We start from the raw sequence: 23,591 nt of genomic DNA on the forward strand, positions 1-23,591 counted from the left end.
AGGCAACCAGTGTAAGGATTCAGAAGTTTACATGACAACTGTTCCTGTTTCTCACTACCAGCTGAGCAGCTGCATGAAAAGCTGATAACAAGACTGAAGTGTAAACCTCATCAGACTAATCATATAATAGCTCTAATTTCATCTATAAAGTATAACACTAATGCTTGAACAGCCAATCTAAAACTGGAAGGAGGGAAGGTTTTCTTTTAGCCAACAATAGTATTTTATATAACTAGTGTTCATATATAAGTCAGCAAGAAGAAGATTCAGTAAGCAAAATGCCTCCTGCTGACATATTATGTAGACTGAAAGTCACACATGTATGTCTCAAAAAGGTAAAGTCAGTTTGCCATCCTTCTGAGGTTAATATATTGAATAGTACCTTTAAGGTGAAGAATAGTAAAACCTCCATTTTCACATATGTTTGTCATTGCAGTTGTTTTTTGTTTAATACATGTATATATCTTTTTAAAAAAAATAATTGTGAAGCTTAAAGACATTTAATATTTTGGCAAATTTTGTCTACAGTTAGATGTACAGAATTAGTGGTGTGTGTAATGCTGGTCCCTGTAGCACGTGGCACGTAGCACGTGGCACTGTAGCACGTGAATTGGGTGCTTAGTTGGGTGTATATATATATCACATAGAGTGTGCATTTTCAGGCATTGTGTTATGTTATGTTATGTTATGTGTGTGTGGGTTGGGTATGTATACAGCTGAGAGCCAGGCATGAGTTTTTTATGACGGTTTGTGTGTCAGGAGTCAAGACTGTATGTCTTTCAATAGTGTGTAGAAACAATGGTATTGTGTGGAGTGTTTGTGTTGTTTCCATGTATAACTAGCAGTGTGTCAATTGGGTGTTGTGGAGTGTGTCTGTGTGTCATACGTGTCAAAATTGAGCCTGTCAGGAGAGTGGTCTTTCCAGAGTGTGTAGAGTCAGCAGCATGGAGTCAGGAGTGAGGCATTTGCATTACACCGACTGTGTGTGGGTGGTGTATGAATATTGCTGGTAGTGTGTGTATCAGGTGTCATATTATGTGTTTATATGACATGTGTTGCAGAAGTGTATATTGATATGTGTGTGTCCGGGGCCAAATGTGTGCTTTTCATGACTATGTTGTGTGCCGGGATTCAGGAGTGTATGTATTTCAACAGTGCTTAGAAACAATAGTATTGTGTTGAGAGTGTGTTTGTGTGGGGAGTATTACTAGCAGTGTGTAATCGGTTGAGTACGTCAGGAGAGTGTGCCTTTCAAAAGTGTGTAGAGTCAGCAGTATGAAGTCAGGATTGAGTCATTTGTATTACATGAACTGTGGGTAGTTTGGGTATGTATATTGCTGGCAAAGGGTTTTTTGAGTGTCATATTATGTGCCCTTCTGTCATGTGTTTCAGGTGTGTATGGGTATGTCCATCTGTGTTTGTTTAGAGCAAGGTGTGCGTTTTTTACAACTTTGTTGTGTGTCAGAAGTGAATGTCTTTCAGTAGTGTTGAGAAAGAATGAAATTGTGTGGAGTGCGTTTGTGATGGGAGTGTTTATTAATAGCAACTTGCAACTACAGTGTTGTGAAGTGTCATTTGTGAAAGATTTTGTTAGACATTTCATCCTTGGGTTTCCGTGTAACTTTGTGCCTTCAACACTCCTGTATTGCTGACTTTGTTTTTGCTGCCTTTAGTACTCTGCTCACGTTACCGCTGTTAACCAGTGCTAAAGAGAGTTTATTCTCTCCTTAAAACATGGTAGAATTACCTTTTAACCTAATGGCATATTTAATTTACTTGTAAGTCCCTAGTAAAGTGACATTACCTGTAGTCGGGTCCTTTAAATTAAATGTTACTAGTGAGCCTGCAGCCCTGTTTGTGACACCCACTTAAATAGCACTCTAAACTTGTTTCAGGGCTGCCATTGGAGCCTGTGTGTGCAGTTTTTTAAACTGGCATGTCAACCTGGCAAAATAAACATTGTGCAAAGCCCAAACCTTCTTTTCTAAAACATGTATGTCACTCATAGAGTAGGATCTGGACAGCCCAGTGGGCAGGGCAGGGTGTGTTGTAATTAAAAGTGGAACATGTACTCTTTAGTTTTGAATGTCCTGGAAGTGAAACACTCTTAAATTCATCTTTCACTGCCACAAGGCCTACCTCTCCCATAGGTTAACATTGCAGTTACATTATTACATCTAATAAGTGATAATTCCAAAATGGGAGCAGGTATGCAGTTTATGTTTGGTGTCTTTGATGTCTTTCGTGGTGAACTTTGATTTTAATTTGCAATTTTGAAAATTGCACTTTTAGAACATTGGCAATATCCTGCCCTGGCCATATAGTGCATGCATCCTGTCTCTAGGTCCATGACTGGGTGGAGCTGAAAGTTGGGCTTTGTGTATTCTTACTAGACAGCCACACATAATAGAAAGCTTGGGTGTGCCCGGATGGGCCGCCAGCAGCAGGATGGGAGGGCGGACCTGGGCACAGCTGTAATTACACTTGAATAGGAGGTGTCCTGCCTCCACACAAAGGGCTGTGTACCTTCTGTAGTTAGTCTGGAGCCAGGACAAGGAAGGCAAGATGCCTGTGCTCTTGAAAGGGAAACCTCTGGAACTTTCTCCCACTTCATAGGAAGGTCCAGGTATAAATGCTGGATCGAAGGCATCAACTTTTTAGTACACTTCTGGGCTTGTGGATACTCAGCCAGGAAGACTGCTGTGCTGTTGAAAGGCATGCCACTCTGCTTGACTGCTGTTCCAAAGGACTGCTGCCTACTGTACTGAGCTGCTGCCTGCTCTCCTCTGCCAAGAGGTGCCAATCCAGTCCTGGTCCCTTGGAAGAAAGTCTGAAGTTGCGTTGCTAGCCCATATGTGGATCCAGCAGCACAGACTCATCTCTACTGTGCTGCACAATCCCGAGCAGAACTGATGCAGAGTCTCTGCTGAAATGATTCTATCAGTGAAGCACTCTACATCAATTTCAAAAGCTTGCATTGGAACCTCCTATGTACAAAGCTTCACCGACAGGCCCTCACACTGCACATCCCTCTTTGACGGTAGCCACAGCAACTATGCAAGTTCTCGCATCACAGCCTTGCAACTCTTTGGAACCTACGCATCGCCTCTGCTGCCCAACTCTTCCCCTATGCCAGATTTTGCACAGCTAGCCCTCATCAATGGGATCTTCATCAGTGACACAGGACTTCGCATCGCAGCTACACAGATCCTCAGAACTGATGCATCACCTCGGGAGTGTAACGCATACACGATGCAGGACCTCGCAACGCCATCCAGGCCTTAAGGTACTCTTCTTCAGTGGGCCTTACTGGGTCCCTGTAGCCGGCCCAGACTCCATTGCAGGTGGCCTGAACTTGCGACTTCGTCTCTGTTCGACACAACCAGATATCCAGAGTTGAGGCTTTGTGCTTGTTGGTGCTATTTTCACTTAAATCTTAAATCTTTAGATTTGCCTATCTCTGGTTCTAATGATTGAATTGTTGTCATTTTGGTCTTGTTTTAGTTATCAACATGTCCTCTATTATTATAAATTGATGTGTTGTTTTTTTACATTATTACTGTTTGAAGTGCTGTAAAAATACTTTACATATTGCCCCCAAGTTAAGTATTAATGCTCTGTGACAAGCTACCAGAGGGCTGAGGACAGCTTAAATTGGAGTTTGCTTCTGCTTCACTGTGACAAGGATTGTAGATCCTGCTCGAGTAGGGTTTCCACCCATTCAACCACTACCTCAATTTCTAACAGATATGTTCAACGCATATTGTGTATTAAACAAATTTGTCAGGATTTAGTATTGCTGGGAGTGTGTGTGCTCAGTATCGCAGGGCGTATGAATCCATCAGGTGTGTATATCAGTTTGAGTCTACTTAGTCAGGAATGTGTATGTTTTATGAGTGAGAGAGTCAGAAGATAGCGTCTTTTAAGTGTATGTGTGACATCAGGAATATATAAAGTAAGGAGCAGGGCATCTGTATCACGTGGACTACGTATGCTGGGGTGGGAAATGTGTTGTGTTTGTGTTTCCCCTGCAGTGCCTGCATTTGTTAGGTGTGCCATGTGTATAGTCAGAAATGTGTTTTATGAGTGTGCATGCCAGGTGTCAGGAGCGTGTATCGTGTGTTGTGGAGTGTGTGTATCTATCGTGTTTTGGGGGTTTATGTACGTTTCAGAATATATAGATTAGGGAGAGTGTCTGTTTTATCAGTGTGTCAGAAGTGGGTGTATTTCAAGTGAGAGTACTGCTATTAATATGGAGCCAAGAGCATGGAGGCTGTATCGTGGTGACTGTACATTGTGTGTGTCACATTAACACTTACAAGTGACTGAATGAAGTATGTTGACTGTGCTTTAATTTATAGACGGTGTGCTGTTCACAGACTCGATCAATGTTTACAAAATTACAAAGTGTTTGACTTTCAGTACTGTTTGCAGACTTGGAATGCATTGCACAGGCTTACATATTTCGCAAATTTAGATCAATTCACAAACATTTCGAACTTTAAAAGAAAAAGTGTTCAAAAGATTCTGTATGTATATATCAGCTGACATGCACCTTGGATATAAACATTTTGTCTTATATCTTCAAGCCTGCTGAACAGACTTTCACTAAAACAAGAAAGGGCACTAAATGACCAAAAGACAGCTGTGACATAAAAATTAGGAGACTGTTCAGCAGATTTGCAAATATGCATCGAGAAAAATATCATATAAAATCCCATATTATTGGCAACTGAAAAACGAGATTGGGACATCCCCTTACAGCCTTTGAACCATTTAACCAACAGAGATGTTTTAAGGCATCTGCAATGTGGGCTCTTGCCTAGGGCCAGGGCCCCACCCTTCCAGTGGCCCCCTGATAGAGCCAGCTTAGTTCCGCAGAGTCTCTTGCCCTGGTAAGCTCAAATAATTCTTAAACAGATTGATTTTAAATACAATTTTACTTAAATTTATGTTTAATGTGGGTGGGTATTATGGTCTATTACAGACATTTTGCAGAGAAATGTTGGTTTTTCAACGCCATGTAACATCCATTAAAAATGTTTCTTTTAGTCATCACATATGAGAAATGGGAGGGGGTTTACAAAGATAAGTTCTAATAATATTAGTGAGCTGCTATTGTATAGTAATATTGTCAACACACATCACTATCCATTAATATTAGATGTAAATACATTTAGAATTTGGATCAGAGTGCCTGTCCACTGGCAAAAGAGGGCATGAAGAAGCTGAAATTAAATCATACATTCAAAGCTGTTCCAAAACATGTTTGACTCAGGGCCCACCACCCTTAAGAGTCCCTGTTAACCAATCTGCACAAAATCTGGCACTCTCTGGTGTGCCCCACAGGTTTTTTTCCCTAGACTTAGTGCAGATACCTTAATAGGAGCCAACATTTTCAAAGAGGCAAAAATTGAATTTCCTTTGGGGACAATGTTTAGTACAGAGAGAGGTGTGGCCATCTTTTGCAATATAGAATTATATAATGAAAATGTTGAAAGCCAGGATTGCACAGATTTACTAGAAAGATAATACTATAAACTTAAGGCCATATTTATACTTTTTGATGCAAAACTGCGCAGACGCAGTTTTGCTTCAAAAGGTTTAACGCCGGCTAATGCTATTTCTTTGCGCCACCTGGGCGTCAAATTTATACTTTGACGCTCCGTGGCACAAACCACGAGTTAGAGTCATTTTTTTTTTTTTACTCAAACCATTTCACCACGATGTAAAGAAAAATTAGGTTAACATGGTGAAAATGACTTTAATCCGGTTTACGACGTCACAAACCGGATACGCGCCTTTTTTTCCCACAATAGCGTCAAAAAGCAGTGCAAACACAGCAAAGTGTGCAAAGGAGCCCCAAAATGAATCCCAGAAGCTATGAGATACCCCATGAAAACTACAACTGAGCAGGAACCAGCCAGGAGGACCCAGACAAGACCCAGGAGAGGGAGAAGAAGAAACAGAAGTGCTGGTTCAGTGCAGAAGAGCATTAATACTGGTGAAAGAGGTGACAGAACACAAGCATCAACTTTTTGTCACCTCAAAATTGTCAATTGGGAGGAGAGAGGCAATTTGGCAACAAATTGTCGACAAGCTAAACAGTGTGGAGAACAGTCACTTAGTGCAAGAAACGCTGGCATGACTGCAAGTACAGGACCAAGAAAAGAATGGCAAGGAACAGGAAGGCAGCACTACAGACTGGAGGTGGGAGTCCAGCACCACAGGAGGCCCTGGACCTCATGGAGGAGATGGTGGCAGCCGTCATCCCAGAGGAGATCGTCACAGGGATTCAAGGACAGGACAGAGCAGACTACCAGGAAGCCACACAGATGCAGGGACAAAAATGCCTAAATATTAATTGTAAGCAGGGAGGGGACATAGCTACTACACAATGCATATCAGCCATGATAATCAGGTAGTGGAAAGGGCAAAGGGGCATGGCACAGGTGCATGGGCTGTGCAGGGGAAACCTGGGGCACAGCACAACACTACACCAACAACCTTTGCATGGGGGTACTCTGCCATGCCAAGGCTGTTGGAAAGGCAAAGGCAGTAGAGGAGGGTAGGGTACAACGTAAAACTGGCCTGCTGTCACACACCAGCTGGTATTGTTGCTACATGAACTAGTGCTCAATTACCAGTCTCAGGCCATATCTGCAAGTGGTATTTACCATTGACAACAGTTGTCACTACCATCTGTGCTGTGTGTGCAGGTCAAGTAGCTAATGGCAGTTACGTGCCCATGGATCAAACACACCCAAAACAGAGGGTTCAGGATGATGACGTTATCAATCCCCTGTAATTCCTAACAAAGTGCAAATCCTGTCAAATGCTCATGTTTATAGGTGCAATAAATATCAGGTATTGTTATTTACATTATGAGGTACACAACAGTAATGTCATACTCATGCTGCACATTTCAGGGTCCACCCCTTGCCTGTGTTACAATAGCTGAAATGGCACCTTGCAACATCCCTATTGTCATACTGCTAAGACAACAGCATTGAGGGTGAGGACATATGTGTCTAGCTAGTTAAACACACCCGCACAGTCATAAGAGGAAAGGGAACACTGCCAGGACCATCACTGCAATCCAATGTAGCACACATTCCCCAACATCAACATTACACACTACAAATGCTGACACCTGTATCGTGCCATGCCAATGCTATACATAGTATATGCTAGGTCTCAGCAACACATAGGTGGATGTGAAATATCTGAGACTGGGTCAGTTCTAGATTGTTAAGTGTGGTGCAAGTGGCATCACAACACCCACAGCCAGTGCAAGGCCTCACCATTATAATGGAAGTAGACGGAGGGTTGAGTAGGACAATAAGGGGGCAACATACAATTTGGACACAACCTACACCTAGAGGATGCGACGCAGACAATTCCCCAAACTGCCCACACTACATGTGACATGCAGGTGGGGCATAGGCCTGGGAGAATGCTAATCTTAATGACAGGAACAATGAACAGGAACCAAGATTACAATGTTCCACTAATAGGAAGTCAGTAATGTCACATTACAAATGCCACAACACAGACACACTAATTGTACAATATCTCATTGCAGAGGACGATGGCTCTCCTGCGGATATGCCAGTCCTGGACTTCCCTGATGACACTGATGTCGAGCTGACAAACATTAGCCAACAGACCCTCCAAGATGTCCTTGGAACCCTCCAGACCCCACCTTCAGTCGCAAGGAGGAACACAGAAGTAGCAGCCATCACAGAGGAACCACCCCAATAGTACGACCTGCCAGCTCCAACCCAGCTGAGGATTCTGAGGACACTGGTACCACCTTTGAGAGGACTGTAGTTGGAATACAGCAGGAACTGGCCAAGGACGTGCGTGGGGATGCAAAATATGGCAGCCAGCCATGAGGGGATGCGCACGTGCATGATGTCATCTGCAGAACAGGCAGCAGACATGCAAGCGCTACCATCCGTCCTGCAAGGACTACAAAAATGTGTAAGGGAATTCACCACAGCAGTAAGGGAGTTGCCACAACACCTGGCATCCCAAACCTTTCACTGCGTGCACGAATGCAATCATGACCCCCTCAGGGCCGACCTGGCTGCCTACCACAGTGATGTAGCTGCTATACTCAAGAACCAGCAGCTCCTCCTTGCTGCAGTAATGCCCTTAATAGCCCCACAATTGGCAGCTACCGGGAATTCTGACTTCATGTCTTCAAACACTGAAGTGTGTGCTGCCCCTTCAAACCCACCACCACCAAGGGCAGAGGAGACGACACATACATCAGAAGATGAAGACGTGGAGCAGATCACCTTCACCTGTAGGAGTACCCAGTAGCACCAGTCCATGCCACATGGGCACTGATATCCTAGGTCCTGTGCTTGTTAACATGCCAGTCTTGCTACAGTTGGTCACATGCTCTGTTCTCCAGCGCATTGTTTACCTTGACACTATGCTCTGTGATTGTCTCTCACCACCTCATTGGCAATTCATGTTCCTCTGCACTGTATGACACTATGACATATCCCATTGCACTTGTGTTGCATCATAATAGAAGGCGTCACACTAATGGACTCACAATCCTGGACTATGTAATTATTGCACTACAGCACTTTAAAATAAATAGCACTTACACAACCACTTTGTCTCTGTGTAATCTGACACATCAATTGTGTAGGAGATTAGTGATTTATGTCACATGTCAATGGTCATAGAATGTCAATACAACTGCGCTGAAAGATTGTGGGCTGATAACTATGCACTGGGGTCTGAATTGTATCATCATCTGCACTTCCTGAGGCTTATTTCTGAAGTAAATTGAAAACAAACAGTATAATGCTGTGTAGGGCTGAAAAAGTCCACTTCAAGGTATGTATAAGCTGAAACTCAACGTGGCCAACATTCCCTTCAAGACAATCTTTATGTATGTGACATCTGACTATAAACTTTTATCACACACACACACCATATAGCAGGAATGGATGGGTACGAGTGTATGGACAAATATGTAACCTGGGAGTACAATGTAAGAAATGATAGGTGTGATTTATATATACAATACTACATAAGATTATAACATCACTCAGCTTATCAGGATTGACATGAACTTCAGGCTGCAGGCAGACATACCACAGTGCCTAAGATTCCTAATCAGGGCTCAACCGATGACAGATTTAAAAACACATACAAACTTCACAACACATTGGGAACCATAGTAACCTTGAGTGGTGGGTGCAATGGACGGCAGATGCATAGAGAAGTAGCTTTGGTGTAGCTGCCAATGTGACAGCACATTAGGAATTGTGAATAACCATATCAATAATGGGATTCTGATGCAGGATGGAACACAAATGCAAATACTAAATTGACACTGTTCACCCATGCCAATGCCATGATCCCCAAGCATATGACACATACTGTAAAAGAGTACCTAAAACTTTATTTCACAGTAATAAAGGATACTAAAACTAGGGGAAACACCATAACTAACCTAAGCTATCCTAACTACACATTACCCACAACTGGCCCTAACTGCCCTAAGGTAAACTTACCTATCACATTTAACTAAACACTCTAAACATCGACCCCCCCACCCTCCTTATATGACGGGACACATGTAGGACAACATATACTAACCTAAAAACATACTAACTTATCCTACACAAATATAAAAATTTTGTTTTTAATTTTTAATATTTTTTTTGTTTTTGTTTTTGTTTTTTTTACACATAAACCCCAATGTCATCCCACACCCGCCCACCCACAAAAAAACATGTAATATTATAACCCCCTGCACCACCCAACCCTCTTATACTAACTAAACTAACAGCCTACTCTAACCTAACACTAAGCCCCCTAAACCCACTAAATATAAGAACCAGGAAAGAGGAGGAGGGGAGGGAACCATGGGTGAGGATCCAAAAGTCACAAATTGGCCCGCCGCAGGATATTCTTAATACCCCGCAGTCTCCTGCTATTGCGGGACACCTCCTGCGCAACATCTGTTGCATGTCACGTCTCTTGTTCTGAAATTCTACATTGTCTATCACTGCAGCTGGGGTTGTCTGTGTTCCACTTGTTGATGGTACTGCTGGTGCTGGTGGTGTGCTTGGAGGGGGAGGTGCAGGAGCTGCTGCCTGTGGGCCTGGGGCAGATGAGGTTGAGGGACCTGCAACAGTGGCTGTCATTCTTTGGGTGACTGTGGTCTGAGCTGTGGTGGTGGTGGTGGCTGTTGTGGGCAAGGCTGCCCCCCCTTGGGCAAATGCCCTCCAGACCCCTGTGGCTCTCTTATGGCGATACCAGCGTGCCATATTGCGGAACCCAGACTCCACATCTAGTATGTGGTGGTAACGCATTTCCCGCCTCTGGAATTCCCTGATCTCATGGGCATTCATGTTGGCAGCTGTAAAAATAGAGAAAGCCAAACATTAGTGACATCATTAGGTGATGCATCTACAGATGATATTGTAACACTTCCTTAAAAATAGCTGATACTGTCCAAATCACAGTACAGATCATATAATGTCCCTGAGGAATGACAGGCCAACACAGCCTACACATCTACTATCTAACAGCACAGCAATGCACAAAAAGGTGTGTACCTACTTAAATGATCTGTGCATCTTTGTACTGCTATTAGTCACATAACAAATGCTGCAAGTACTCCACATGTGTCAGGCCAACTAATGACTATCTTCTGGAAGACAACCAAGGCCCACAAGACCTGTGATTTGTAAATGGAATTGCCTGGACAGTATGCAGTTTCTAATCATGAGGAGGCACCCTAGGTTAGAACAAATGAATGTTTGAATTACATGTCTGTCTTCTATACTGGGATCCTCACACCTAGGTACACATGTTTCCTAACCATAACCCTATGCCTCAGGAGGGGATGGACACGCAACACATACTTTCAAACATCAAGTACAGCCAGGAAGCTTGGACATCTGTCCATGGGTTTAGTCAGTCTACCACAGGTAAGGAGGGCTGCTAACTAGGATTGATTCAAACATTGGACAATCACATCCATATTTATGTTTCTTATTGTGGACAATTGTCAACATCATTAGATCTCACTGATACCTTTCCAAAAACAAGAACATAGATGCAAGCACCCATCTGGGCTTGAGCTGCATGCACACCTATGCCATGTCACTCAAGTGCCACATAAACGGAGCACAACATGTGGAGCTAGATGCTGCTAGGAAGTCCCATACAGTCCTACATGTTCATTAGTTAACAGGGATGCTCAAGGGTGTGGGTAATACTTTGGTATTCCTGGTCTGTGTGAATCAGGATATGACTTGCTGACTAAATCGTGAAACTGGCCACCTCCAAATTAATCATTGGCATACATGTAGCAACTCTCCACCACAGAATGTCCAACTCAAACATGGAACAAAATGGCACCCTCCAGTCATGTCACATATCAGATCATGTGCCAGCACATCATACCTTGCAATGCGTCAATCACACAACAGCTGCAAACACAACACAGGACAAACATGTCAACACTTACTGGATACGCCTGGTTCCGCAAATCGAGCCACTTCACCAATTGTGTAGGGGGCTGGTCCACCTGTAAAACATGGAAGGGTGAAATGTACATAACTTGGATAAACAAATTACTGTGTGTGACATTTTATATGATAGCGCAGCACAGCAGGCATATAGACACCCCAACAGACAGACTACTGCAAACATACATTGGCTCCAGTCACTTCAGTGAGTGATAGACACACCTTTGCACACATGTACTGACCCTAACAATCATGTGGTGCCAAACATGATTACTCAATTTAGTGCAGAATTGTTTCTAGAGGGTACTCCATTTCATCATTTGTTAATATGAGAGACATGCAAAGCCACATTCCTGGTGCACTGCAATACCAGTGTCTCAGATATTGTGGCTTGTGCATCTAGGGAAAATGAGTTACTGTGTGATGCTCATGTGGGTTGAGTTTAGTTCTGGGATTATTGTGCTTTCAATGGTCCATTATATGTGTGCCTGTGTTGTATGTAGGTTACATATGCCACATTGGCAGTGTACCCAGAGCCGTATATGCCCCCTATTACACCATAATGGAAGGGATCCTGTGTGTTACTTGATGACAATGTTACACTAACCATGGGTTGGCCATTTATCTAAATCAAAACAACTAACAAATATATGGTGACAGTGTCTATTTTGATCATCCGTGACAGAATGCATGGGCACAAGTGTAGTAATTGCACCTGAAGTGTGTTACTCTGGGCCCTGTGTACCTAAATCAGGTATTGTAGATCACAGTTTGCCACATTCATTAGCTAACATTTGCCAAGTTGGGTGATCTGTGGTTATACAACCGAACTGACACTGTCCCTAATTGAAACACGGTTTAGCAAATGTCTTACTTCTGCAATCTTGATGACGTAGTTCTCTATTTGTAAGCATCTTGGGAATGGCAGCACTCGCAGGAATGCTGGCCTGCTGATCTTAGCATTCAACCATGTCTGTGATAGTTGTCATACTGAGAAGTCAACAATTGTACATATGCTGCACTAGATCAGCAGGGGTGTACCAAACATAAACTAGCAAACTATTTTGTCACTTTAAATGTATGATGGAAGCAGTCAGTGGTCCCTTGCACAACATCATGCAAATAAATATTTTCTAACCATGCATTCACAAAGTTCAGTGTTCCCATGATCACCCATTAACTTTAGACATTTTTTTGTCTATAAAGTGACACAGATGTCAAATGCACCAGCTCTGTACCAGCAATTGTGCCCAAGGCAATAATGTTGTTGAGATATTCTACTCAATGATAGGAATTCTACACCTACTCCGAAAAGCCACAAGAGGAACCTGTGTACTGCTACTGCAATCTGGTAGAATCCGGGCACAATTACGCTTGGCCATGTGAAAGATTATCTGTCCAGACGTAAACACACAGAAACAATGAACTTAGGGCTAGATGTTATTGTATTTTTTTATGTGTAGCATTTGCTTTATTTGTTCACGCTACAGCTATGGAAAGTAGCACAAATCTTTTTAGATATTATCAAGTGTGCATTACATTGGCATCCATAATTAATTTAAATGCTGCACAAACCAAGTTGAAATATCAACCTAAGACATTAACTGAGGTTAGGAAGATATTTGTACGTAGGGCCATGAATACTGTGCAGACATGTACAGGGAGTGCAGAATTATTAGGCAAATGAGTATTTTGACCACATCATCCTCTTTATGCATGTTGTCTTACTCCAAGCTGTATAGGCTCGAAAGCCTACTACCAATTAAGCATATTAGGTGATGTGCATCTCTGTAATGAGAAGGGGTGTGGTCTAATGACATCAACACCCTATATCAGGTGTGCATAATTATTAGGCAACTTCCTTTCCTTTGGCAAAATGGGTCAAAAGAAGGACTTGACAGGCTCAGAAAAGTCAAAAATAGTGAGATATCTTGCAGAGGGATGCAGCACTCTTAAAATTGCAAAGCTTCTGAAGCGTGATCATCGAACAATCAAGCGTTTCATTCAAAATAGTCAACAGGGTCGCAAGAAGCGTGTGGAAAAACCAAGGCGCAAAATAACTGCCCATGAACTGAGAAAAGTCAAGCGTGCAGCTGCCACGATGCCACTTGCCACCAGTTTGGCCATATTTCAGAGCTGCAACATCACTGGAGTGCCCAAAAGCACAAGGTGTGCAATACTCAGAGACATGGCCAAGGTAAGAAAGGCTGAAAGACGACCACCACTGAACAAGACACACAAGCTGAAACGTCAAGACTGGGCCAAGAAATATCTCAAGACTGATTTTTCTGAGGTTTTATGGACTGATGAAATGAGAGTGAATCTTGATGGGCCAGATGGATGGGCCCGTGGCTGGATTGGTAAAGGGCAGAGAGCTCCAGTCCCACTCAGACGCCAGCAAGGTGAAGGTGGAGTACTGGTTTGGGCTGGTATCATCAAAGATGAGCTTGTGGGGCCTTTTCGGGTTGAGGATGGAGTCAAGCTCAACTCCCAGTCCTACTGCCAGTTCCTGGAAGACACCTTCTTCAAGCAGTGGTACAGGAAGAAGTCTGCATCCTTCAAGAAAAACATGATTTTCATGCAGGACAATGCTCCATCACACGCGTCCAAGTACTCCACAGCGTGGCTGGCAAGAAAGGGTATAAAAGAAGGAAATCTAATGACATGGCCTCCTTGTTCACCTGATCTGAACCCCATTGAGAACCTGTGGTCCATCATCAAATGTGAGATTTACAAGGAGGGAAAACAGTACACCTCTCTGAACAGTGTCTGGGAGGCTGTGGTTGCTGCTGCACGCAATGTTGATGGTGAACAGATCAAAACACTGACAGAATCCATGGATGGCAGGCTTTTGAGTGTCCTTGCAAAGAAAGGTGGCTATATTGGTCACTGATTTGTTTTTGTTTTGTTTTTGAATGTCAGAAATGTATATTTGTGAATGTTGAGATGTTATATTGGTTTCACTGGTAATAATAAATAATTGAAATGGGTATATATTTTTTTTTGTTAAGTTGCCTAATAATTATGCACAGTAATAGTCACCTGCACACACAGATATCCCCCTAACATAGCTAAAACTAAAAACAAACTAAAAACTACGGTGTGAGCGGCATTTTTTAGCGCATATGCGTTATATTTTGACACATTTGCGTCAAAATATCTGTCTATAACTGTGTTTGTGTCATTTTTCTTTTTTTAACATACATGAAGGCTATAACTATACAAAGATAGGATGCTATGACCTGCTGTGTGTGTTCTAGTGTTTGGGCACATATGGCAGACCACACTACTGCGGACCATAATACTCATGTTGTTGTGCCGGATTAGCTCTCTTAACTGACAGAACAGCAACACAAACTTTTGGAATAAAATTGGTATATCCTAGTTTGAGCAGGTGTTGCATCAATAGAGGATAGCAAGGCTATGCAACTTAAAAAATTCACTCATGGCCTGTGTGTTTGTGTCTGTGAATTGTCTATTTCAATTGTTGTTGTGCCTCTGTGTAAACGTCACAAGAAGTGTTTTGCATAATGTGCTTGTATGAATGTGTTGGAATTGTGGATAACCATCAGATTCCATTCATTGAGGTACATCAGTCATGATATGTGTTTGTTATATCTGTTGCGTCTTATGCTTTGTGAACTTCCCTGACTTTGGAGGCAAAACATCTCACATGACAAACTATACACAGGATAGATAGAGGACGGTTGATAATGACAATGTCAGAAATGTAACTCATCACATGTAATGAAATGTTGGATACGACTTCATGGTCACATGTGTGTATACTACCCATGAGTCAGGCATTTGAACATGCTAGGTAGGTACAGTGTTTGTGACACAGAGTCCCAAATCCAATCCAAAAATGTTTTGGTACACCACAGTTTGACTAATGTAAATGACCCATGTTTCTCCTGTGGCTGTGGAGGACCAGCAGACCATGCTCAATATGTTCACATATTTCCAGTGGTTCATTGCACAAAGGTGTCCAGTTCAAGTGTGTGGCCATGTGTACCCAATGTCAATATTGGCCTCCATGTTGTCATAGTTAAGTGCAGGTCTAGTCATGAGTCTGTGGAGCTGTTCCCTCAATTAACAGAGTATCCTTCAAAGCAGATTTACCCTAAAGCCAAAGATCAACTAACAACATACATGGTGATAGCCCACCTATGGCACTGCAGAACTTTATTAAGGCTGACAACAGGGCAACCTTGGTGTGCTCAAAAACTTAATGGATGAGTAATAGGTAAAGGCAGCTTTCATCACAACATGTGTACATAGGGTGCTCTGGAAAGTTCCCACTGCAACAGAGAACATCAGTTCCTCTGTGTTCATTAATCTCACAGCTAGCCACCATGCAAGCACCATCAAAAGGTGGTTACAGAAGTGATTCTGTGTGTGGACTGTCAGGGCACAAACATGTTTTGTCCTCACATACACATTGGCATGCCTTGTTTGTTGTGCTGGAGGCACCATACCGAATCCATGCATACAGCCATGGCACACTGTCACTGTTTGGCAAGCATAATTACAGGCAATACCAGACAAGGGATGGGGGCTGGATTAGGCCATTTAAATACATGTCCCAGAACTGATTACGATGAGTAACATGATTAAAATATACTATCTATTTGAGGATTCATTGTAGACCTACCACACACAATAACCAATGAGGCAAGAGAGGGCATGGAAAGCAAATATGAGACAAATGTAGCCACAGGGAACCTCTATGTTGAACGCAAAGTCTAGAACCAGTCTGGCTACCAGGATGCAGGCTCTGTCAGGAACAAACATGAACAAGGCAAATACATGTACACAGTGAGCAGACTCAGACTGGGACAAGCAGGAACAAAACTGTGGGTACTAAAAACAGTTTGTGCTGTGGTCTGCAAGGTTACACAATCCCCAAAGGGCTCTGGTACACAAGTGATTTGTATTGCAATGCACAACAAGGAAGTTCTGAAACTGGCAGCTTCTCCTCAGGTCCAGGCAGAAGCAAGGGCAGTGCAGGTTCTAATGGCTGGTCTGCATGGTAGTGCTCACAGGAGTGTGCATCTTCAGTCTCTCACAAGTCGTGGAGTTGAGAATCAAGTTCAAAGGGCCAAGTGGACCTTTCACATGGGAAGCAATGGACAGCTAATTACAGGTCTTACCAACTACCAGGCAGTGCATTATTTGACCTGAAGTCCATGCAGACTGATGAACCATGGCTATGGCATGCCATCCTGAAGTGGCAAGCACACAGGAGTCAGAATGGGAGTCTGGGTTTGTGTAGCTGAGGAGTCTCAGGGTACAGATAGTCCATTTACAGAGCCCCCTAGAGAAGGGTGGGGAGAGACTTAAAGCATGGCGGTGACAGGACTTATTATCTGGGATGGACTGCACAGGGCATGTTTTGTGAGCAATGCTTGTCATACTTGGTGCACTCATGCTATCCATTTTCAGCTTAGATGGACTTTTTGTCACACATGCTACTTGCAGAGATAGCTGATGTCACACTTACTGCTGTCAATGGTCTGGTCATACATTCCTATTACCAATGCAATGGCACATTCACTGCCTCATATATGAGACACATTTTTTCATTATGATTGATGGTGTCTTAGTTGTGTGTCATGTGCTGCAATGGACCATGTCGGCAACATGGATGTGTCTCATAGCTGTGGTCCTCTGATATTTCCCTTCACATGTGAAATAGACAGGATCTATGTCATTTATACTGTGTGTGACGTTGGCTGTACATTCATACCCTTCAAATGTGATGTGGCTTTTTCAGTATCATATTCTGTATTTCTGCAATGCTCCACAAGGCTAAACTCTGATTATGATCCCTAGGGACCATGTGATGCATACAAAGTACCCAGAGCATGACTGAGTGATGAAGGTAGGTTTTTAATGACATATGAAAACAAAGTAGTGATGGTGACTATAGTTAGAAGAAGTTTTGTACAATGTATTATCTGCGACGCAATCCTGCAGCAGTGTTTGGATGTTCCCCCTCATTTTCCATTTTATTTTTATTTATTTAATTGTTATTAGCCTATCCGGCCTTAACAATAATCACACAATAGATATCAATCCCTCGAACTCAATAAAAATCACATTAAATAAAACATCTCAATAAAAGGAACTATGCTTGAATTTGATTTAACATGTGCCAAAATGTATCCAATTTACCATGCATTATCGTAAAACCTGATTTGACCATAATTTACATAAAAACTTAACTTATTCTAGAAAAACATAATGAGTCTAATATTTAAAATGTCTTATTATGGGACGAGTCATTTGGGGCCTTGCGTTGCCTTCCAGCCATTTAATAAAAGCCCGAGGCCTAACCCAGTTTACACTACCCTGCACCGATTTCCCAAGCTAAATAGGTACGGGATAACATAGGCTATTGTGCCTGTGCCAACTGTAGGTGCATTGATAGACGTAATTTCCATGCTTCCAAGATATAGGTTGAGACCTTTGTCACAATGTATTTCTCATCTGAACGCATACATAGCGCTTCCGCCTCCTTGCACTTCCTAACTCCGGAAGTTCTGAAAAGTGGGCGAAGGTACAATTTACGGAGTCTGAGCGTAAAGTGGCATAGTAAAAGGAAGTGGGAAAGTGTTTCCGGACCACCATGAAGGCATGGACAACATTCTAAACTACTCGGAGGAGCGGATTGCCATCTGTTGACCACCGCTGTCACTGGTAGTGTGCCCATACGGAATTTAAAGTAGAGAGCCCTTTTTTCCTCCGGATAAATACTGTCTATGAATGATGCTGGTTTAAGCTCTTGGTTAAACAAAATATACCGCTTGAATAAAGGGCTAAATGACTCGCACATAATCTCTGTCTTTCGCTCCCAATATGCCTTTTTTATGACAGCTAGACTAGGCCTTCCGATTTTTTCTGGATGGAGCCAAAAGTCATCCTGGCCGATAGCAGCCAGGATAGTTGAGATATGTTTGAACCAGGGCAGTTTCCGATGGTTTTGCAGCTTCATGATATCCTTAAGTACATCTCTGAATGGTTTAAGAGCCTCTTTTGTCCAAATACGGATCCAGTATCTTACTGGAGCCAGAGCGATGTAGTCCTCAACCTTTCTCATCTGTAGATCAATTCTTATTGCGTTCATTGGTGTAGCATTACCTACACAAAGTAATTGGCGTAAAAATTTGTTCTCGGTTACTTGTATTGATGGAATCTTTCTGAATCCCCAGATCTCTGCGCTGTAAAGTGCTGCGGCTCTTGCTTTTGTTTTGTATGCAAGCAGTGCAGAGCTCACGGAGTGATTGCCTGTAGCCTTGGCAAATCTGAGTACTGCTCCGGCTTGTTGGGCCAAGGAAATTCTGCTTTTGTAGATTTGTGGTTTCCATGTCTGTTTTTCATCTAATCTGCAGCCCAGGTAATCATAGGTGGCCACTCGGGCCAGAGGCTTATTATTTACCCTAAAAGTCGATTGCAACGTCTGTTTTTGGTTGAGAATCATAAACTTTGTTTTCCCCTCATTGATTACCATGCTCCTTGAGGTACAGAAAGATTCAAAGCCCCTAAGTAGACCATGCATTGCTATCTCTGTTCTTGCCAGTAATACGGCGTCATCAGCAAAGAGCAAGATAGGTATACTTTCATTGGCTAGTTTTGGCACGTCCAGATTTAATTCCTTCAAAACTTGACTTACTTTATTTATATAACAATTGAATAAGGTTGGGGCCAAAACACAGCCTTGTTTTACACCTCGCTCAATTGGAATTTTGGCCGTATAATCATTTCTCGTAGAGTATCTGACCCTGGCAGTGTTTCCTGTATGCAATAGAATTAACAGCCTTAAGATTTTTCCCTGTATGCCCATGTCCGACAATAGCTGCCATAATGTTTGGCGATTTACGCTGTCGAAGGCTGTTTGGAGATCCACAAAGACCAGGTATAATGGACTGTTTTTAAGGGTGGTGTATTTAGCACAGATCATGTTTAGCTTAAAAAGTTGATCTGTTGTACTTTGGCCTCTCCTAAAACCAGCTTGGTGTGTTGATATTAAATCTCCGTCCTCTAGCCATTGGTCTAGACGCGACTGAATCAATTTGGCAAAGATCTTTCCAACACTATCAAGCAGTGAGATAGGTCTATAATTGCTCACCATGTCCCGAGGCCCTTTTTTGTGAATTGGAACGATTATTGATTCCTTCCAAGAAGGAGGGATTGCCTCATAATGCCAAACACTGTTGAATAGACGGGCTAGAGCAGGTAACCATAACGTTAGCTGGTTACGGTAAGCATCTGAAGGGATGCCATCTGGGCCTGCAGCCTTATGCGGCTTTTGAAGGAGGATGACTTGTTTAATCTCTTTTTCACTGAATTCCGGTATTAACTTCATTGCACGTGGAATGACGTGGGCTACTTGCGTGGAATTTGTGCTGGAAAATTCGTTAGAGACTAGTGCATTCTGGATTCCGTTTACCGATCTAAAAAGACAATTTGAAGATGCTGCGTGGGTCTTTTGAAGAGGAAATACTTTGCTTAATCTTTGATTTCTGCCTCCCAGCCCTTGAGTGAGGATGTTTGGGTTAGTGGCCATCCCTGGTTCTGTCTTGGCCACTTCCTGATACAAGGCAGTAAAGTGCTTTACCCAAAGTTGAGGGTTAATATTCAGTTCTAGGTTTTTCGGGGGGCCTTCGCATCCCCACCTGACTATCTCCCAAAACTTTTTGGGGTTCCCTGCCGTTATTGCTTGCAGTAAAGTTTTCCAAAGTTTATGTGGAAATATCTTCCTTTTGTATCTTAATAATTTTTTGTACTGTTGCCTACATCCATGAAAATGTTGCTCGTTGGAATCATTCAAGTGCCGGTTCTTCAGTGCTTGTGATAAGGTCTTTTTTAGCTTTAAACACTCTTCATCGAACCAGCCCTCCATCATTTTAGGATTGATTTGAGGATGCTTGATCTTTTCCTTTTTTGTTTGCAGTAGCAGATTATTAAAGTTATGCAGGAGGGGTATAGCGTCATTATCTGATGGGTTTAAGAACGTGCTAAGTAATGACAACCAGGTTTGGCTGGGAACACTCATATAAGGTTCATCCTCATTTGACCTTAATATGTTTTTCCTGTTTGGTCTCATAGTTATTGTTAGGCTATTTCCGTTGAATGGAGACTCCGCCTTCCCTGGGCTCGCGTCCGGATGGACTATCTCCATTAGCAGTGGGTCGTGATCACTCTCGATTCTGTCCCTTATTTCCATATCGATGACATAATGCCAGGCTTCGATGTTTATTGCCATTTAGTCAATTATGCTTTGCCTTTTTCCAGTTCGAAAGGTAGATTTAAAGGTTTTATCTGACTTTGTTCTCCCATTTAATGTGCGAAGTCCTCCTTCTATTAATGCTTCAAAGATTAATTCTCCTTTCTTGGAGTCATTACAGCGTTGGATAAGAGGCGTTGGGATATTCCAAGCATAATCTTCCTCTGCTACTTGTTCGTCCCAGAGGATAGAATGAGGTTTAGTGTTGAAGTCACCACATATCAATAAAAAGGTTTTACAAGGTTGGAGAGAGCGATTGTTCGTGTGGCCTGGTACTGGGTTCCTCCGATCCATGGTTCTTTTGTTTAGGATATGTTCTTTAAGGAGCCGCACCCCTGGCATAACTTGAGCCCGGCTGATAGGTGGGAAGTACACATTTACTATTTCGAGTGACCATTCCTCGTATTTGACTGCGAGCGTCTGGATTCCCTTGCTTTGTACGGTGTGAGTTACTACGGAGTTCCTCAGTAATGAAGTTCTAATCCAAATACTCAGACCTCCCGAGGGTCTTCCTTTTTTTTGCTTGATTGCAGGTGAGTGGAAGGTGACGAACCCGTCTAGGTCAATAGCATGAGTAGACCAAGTTTCTTGGAAGCAGCTGATGTCTTGTTTTTTAATAAATTCAACCCAGTCTTTATCTTCCATTTTGTTTTTTAAACCTGCTATGTTCCAGCTTAGAATTTTTAATATGGGACTGATTTTATTTTTTATGTTCGAGTTATCCATTTTTTGCTACGAGCTTTTAAATGATTGCTCTTTGCAATTCTGTAACTGTGGGGGATTACCCCTACTGTTTCTAGGGGAATTAGCTACCAGGCGGAACCTCATATTACTCAAGTTTGTTCGTTCAGGGAGTTGTTGTTTGGAGCTGATTGCTCCCTGAAGTATCGAGCCAGAATTGCCTTTTGCCTCTTGCCTACGCATCATGTTTCGGTCTGTAGCTTTTTCAAGAAGTATTGTTGGATATGGTTCTATTTGCGGAGTAGCAATGGATATTCCCCAGGTCTTCATCGTGTTTGAACATTTTAAGATCTGTTCTGCTATCCAAGGTGAGGCCCAGACTGTTTCTGTTGATTCCCCGTTCTCTAATTCTTTTTTTGGTATGAATCTTACTGAAAGGAGATCTTTAGTTGTTACATTCTGTAAGGCTGGCAGGGAGTTGACAAGACATAAGATGTTGGACCTGTTCAGGATGTCGTGACTTCCTCTTGAGGAGTACTCAGGCATGAACAAGATCGTGGCTTCGGGCTTTTTAGTTGTTTCAGACCGGATCACAGTGTGCCCGCCACCTTCCTGCGACAGTCTTTCTTGGAGTTGGGTGTTCTCATTTTGTCTGTCTTGAGTGGTAGCTGCACGACTAGTAGGTGTTCGATTTACCTGGCCTTTTTCCCTCCCCAGTTTCACTTCTTTGTTCCTTTGTTCTTCGTAGGGTTCCCTTTTTGGAGGCCAATTGTCCCTTTTTCCTTTGATTTCATTGGTTTCCAGGTCCAGAGCTGGGCGCGATGGTGCAAGCGAATCAGTGATCCACCCAGGCTGGTTGCTGAGATTATAATTTCCAGGGCTGCCCTGAGAACAATATTTTGCCTTTGTCCGGGGTGCGGGAACTGGAGCTGTTGTGTTGTCCACGCACATGGTTGTTCTTATACTTTGCTCGTTTCGTATATACTCTGGGGTCTCTGCCCTACTATTTTCGCCTTTGCTATTATCTTGTTCTGCCCCCTCACTAATGGAGTTCGGAGGCTGCTGGCATTTTCCGTAGTGGTCTTCTACTATGTTTGAGTAGTGTACCTGAACTAAATGTTCAGTTTTTGTAGCTGGGAGGTGCTTATCGATACAAATGCTAGGTTTGGGTGTTCCTGGGCTCCATTTGGGTTGTTCGGTGGCTGGAGGATCATTTACCTCGTTTATCCCATGATTTGTTCCAGGGTCTTTTCCGGACCACCTTTCTTTGTCTAAGTCATGCCCAGATGCTTGGTGTCCCCTGGGGCCAGTGGGTATGCGGTTTATATGGGAATGGTGAGTGCAACTTTTGTCGCACAATAATCTGGGATTTTTATTTATAAAGTTAAAGACTTTATCAGTGGGTTTCTCAAAACTCTCCGACTTAATGCTTTTATCTTTATACTGACGTTGGGCGCTCTCATCACCTGTGTTCCTGATTTCTCCTAATAGGCCTATCTGTTGTAACATGTTTAAGGCCTTTCCTGCTGGTGCTTTTTTTTTTCCTCTAGCTTTCTTCCATGTGTTTTTCCATCTGCCTGTTAGTTGAGGCCTTTTACCCGGTGGCCTTTTTTCTACTGTGTTTGGGACTTTGCTTCCAAATTCAGGACTTCCATTTGTTCTCTCCCTCTTAGGTGTCTGTTTTTTTGCATCTGGATAGTTCTCTCTTCCTGGGCCGAAGTGCCTTTCTATATTTTCTTTGTCTGCTGGCCCTTCAATTAAACTAGATTCTGTTTTTCCTAGCTCGTGAATGCACCCCTGTGTGCTTTTAAGGTTGTGTTTGCAGTCTTCGATTATGTCTTTGATTACTTTTGGGACTTCCAATAGTTTTTCCAGCAGCGGTCCACAAACTTGTCCATCCAACTTGTCCATTTTATCGGCCACTGCTTGATGCAACAGGTTTTCCCTAATTACGCCCTCTACTAGGGCCATCCTGTCATCTATAGACTGTATTGAGGATGTAAGTTGTTTGGTCAGTTCAAGTTGATCATCAAATTTTTGAGACTGGGCCATGATCGTTGCTGCGATTGAGCCCAGTGTTGCACATATAACTTTCATGATACTAAGAA

The sequence above is a fragment of the Pleurodeles waltl genome, chromosome 1_1 (assembly GCF_031143425.1).
Source record: "Pleurodeles waltl isolate 20211129_DDA chromosome 1_1, aPleWal1.hap1.20221129, whole genome shotgun sequence".
NCBI lineage: Eukaryota > Metazoa > Chordata > Amphibia > Caudata > Salamandridae > Pleurodeles > Pleurodeles waltl.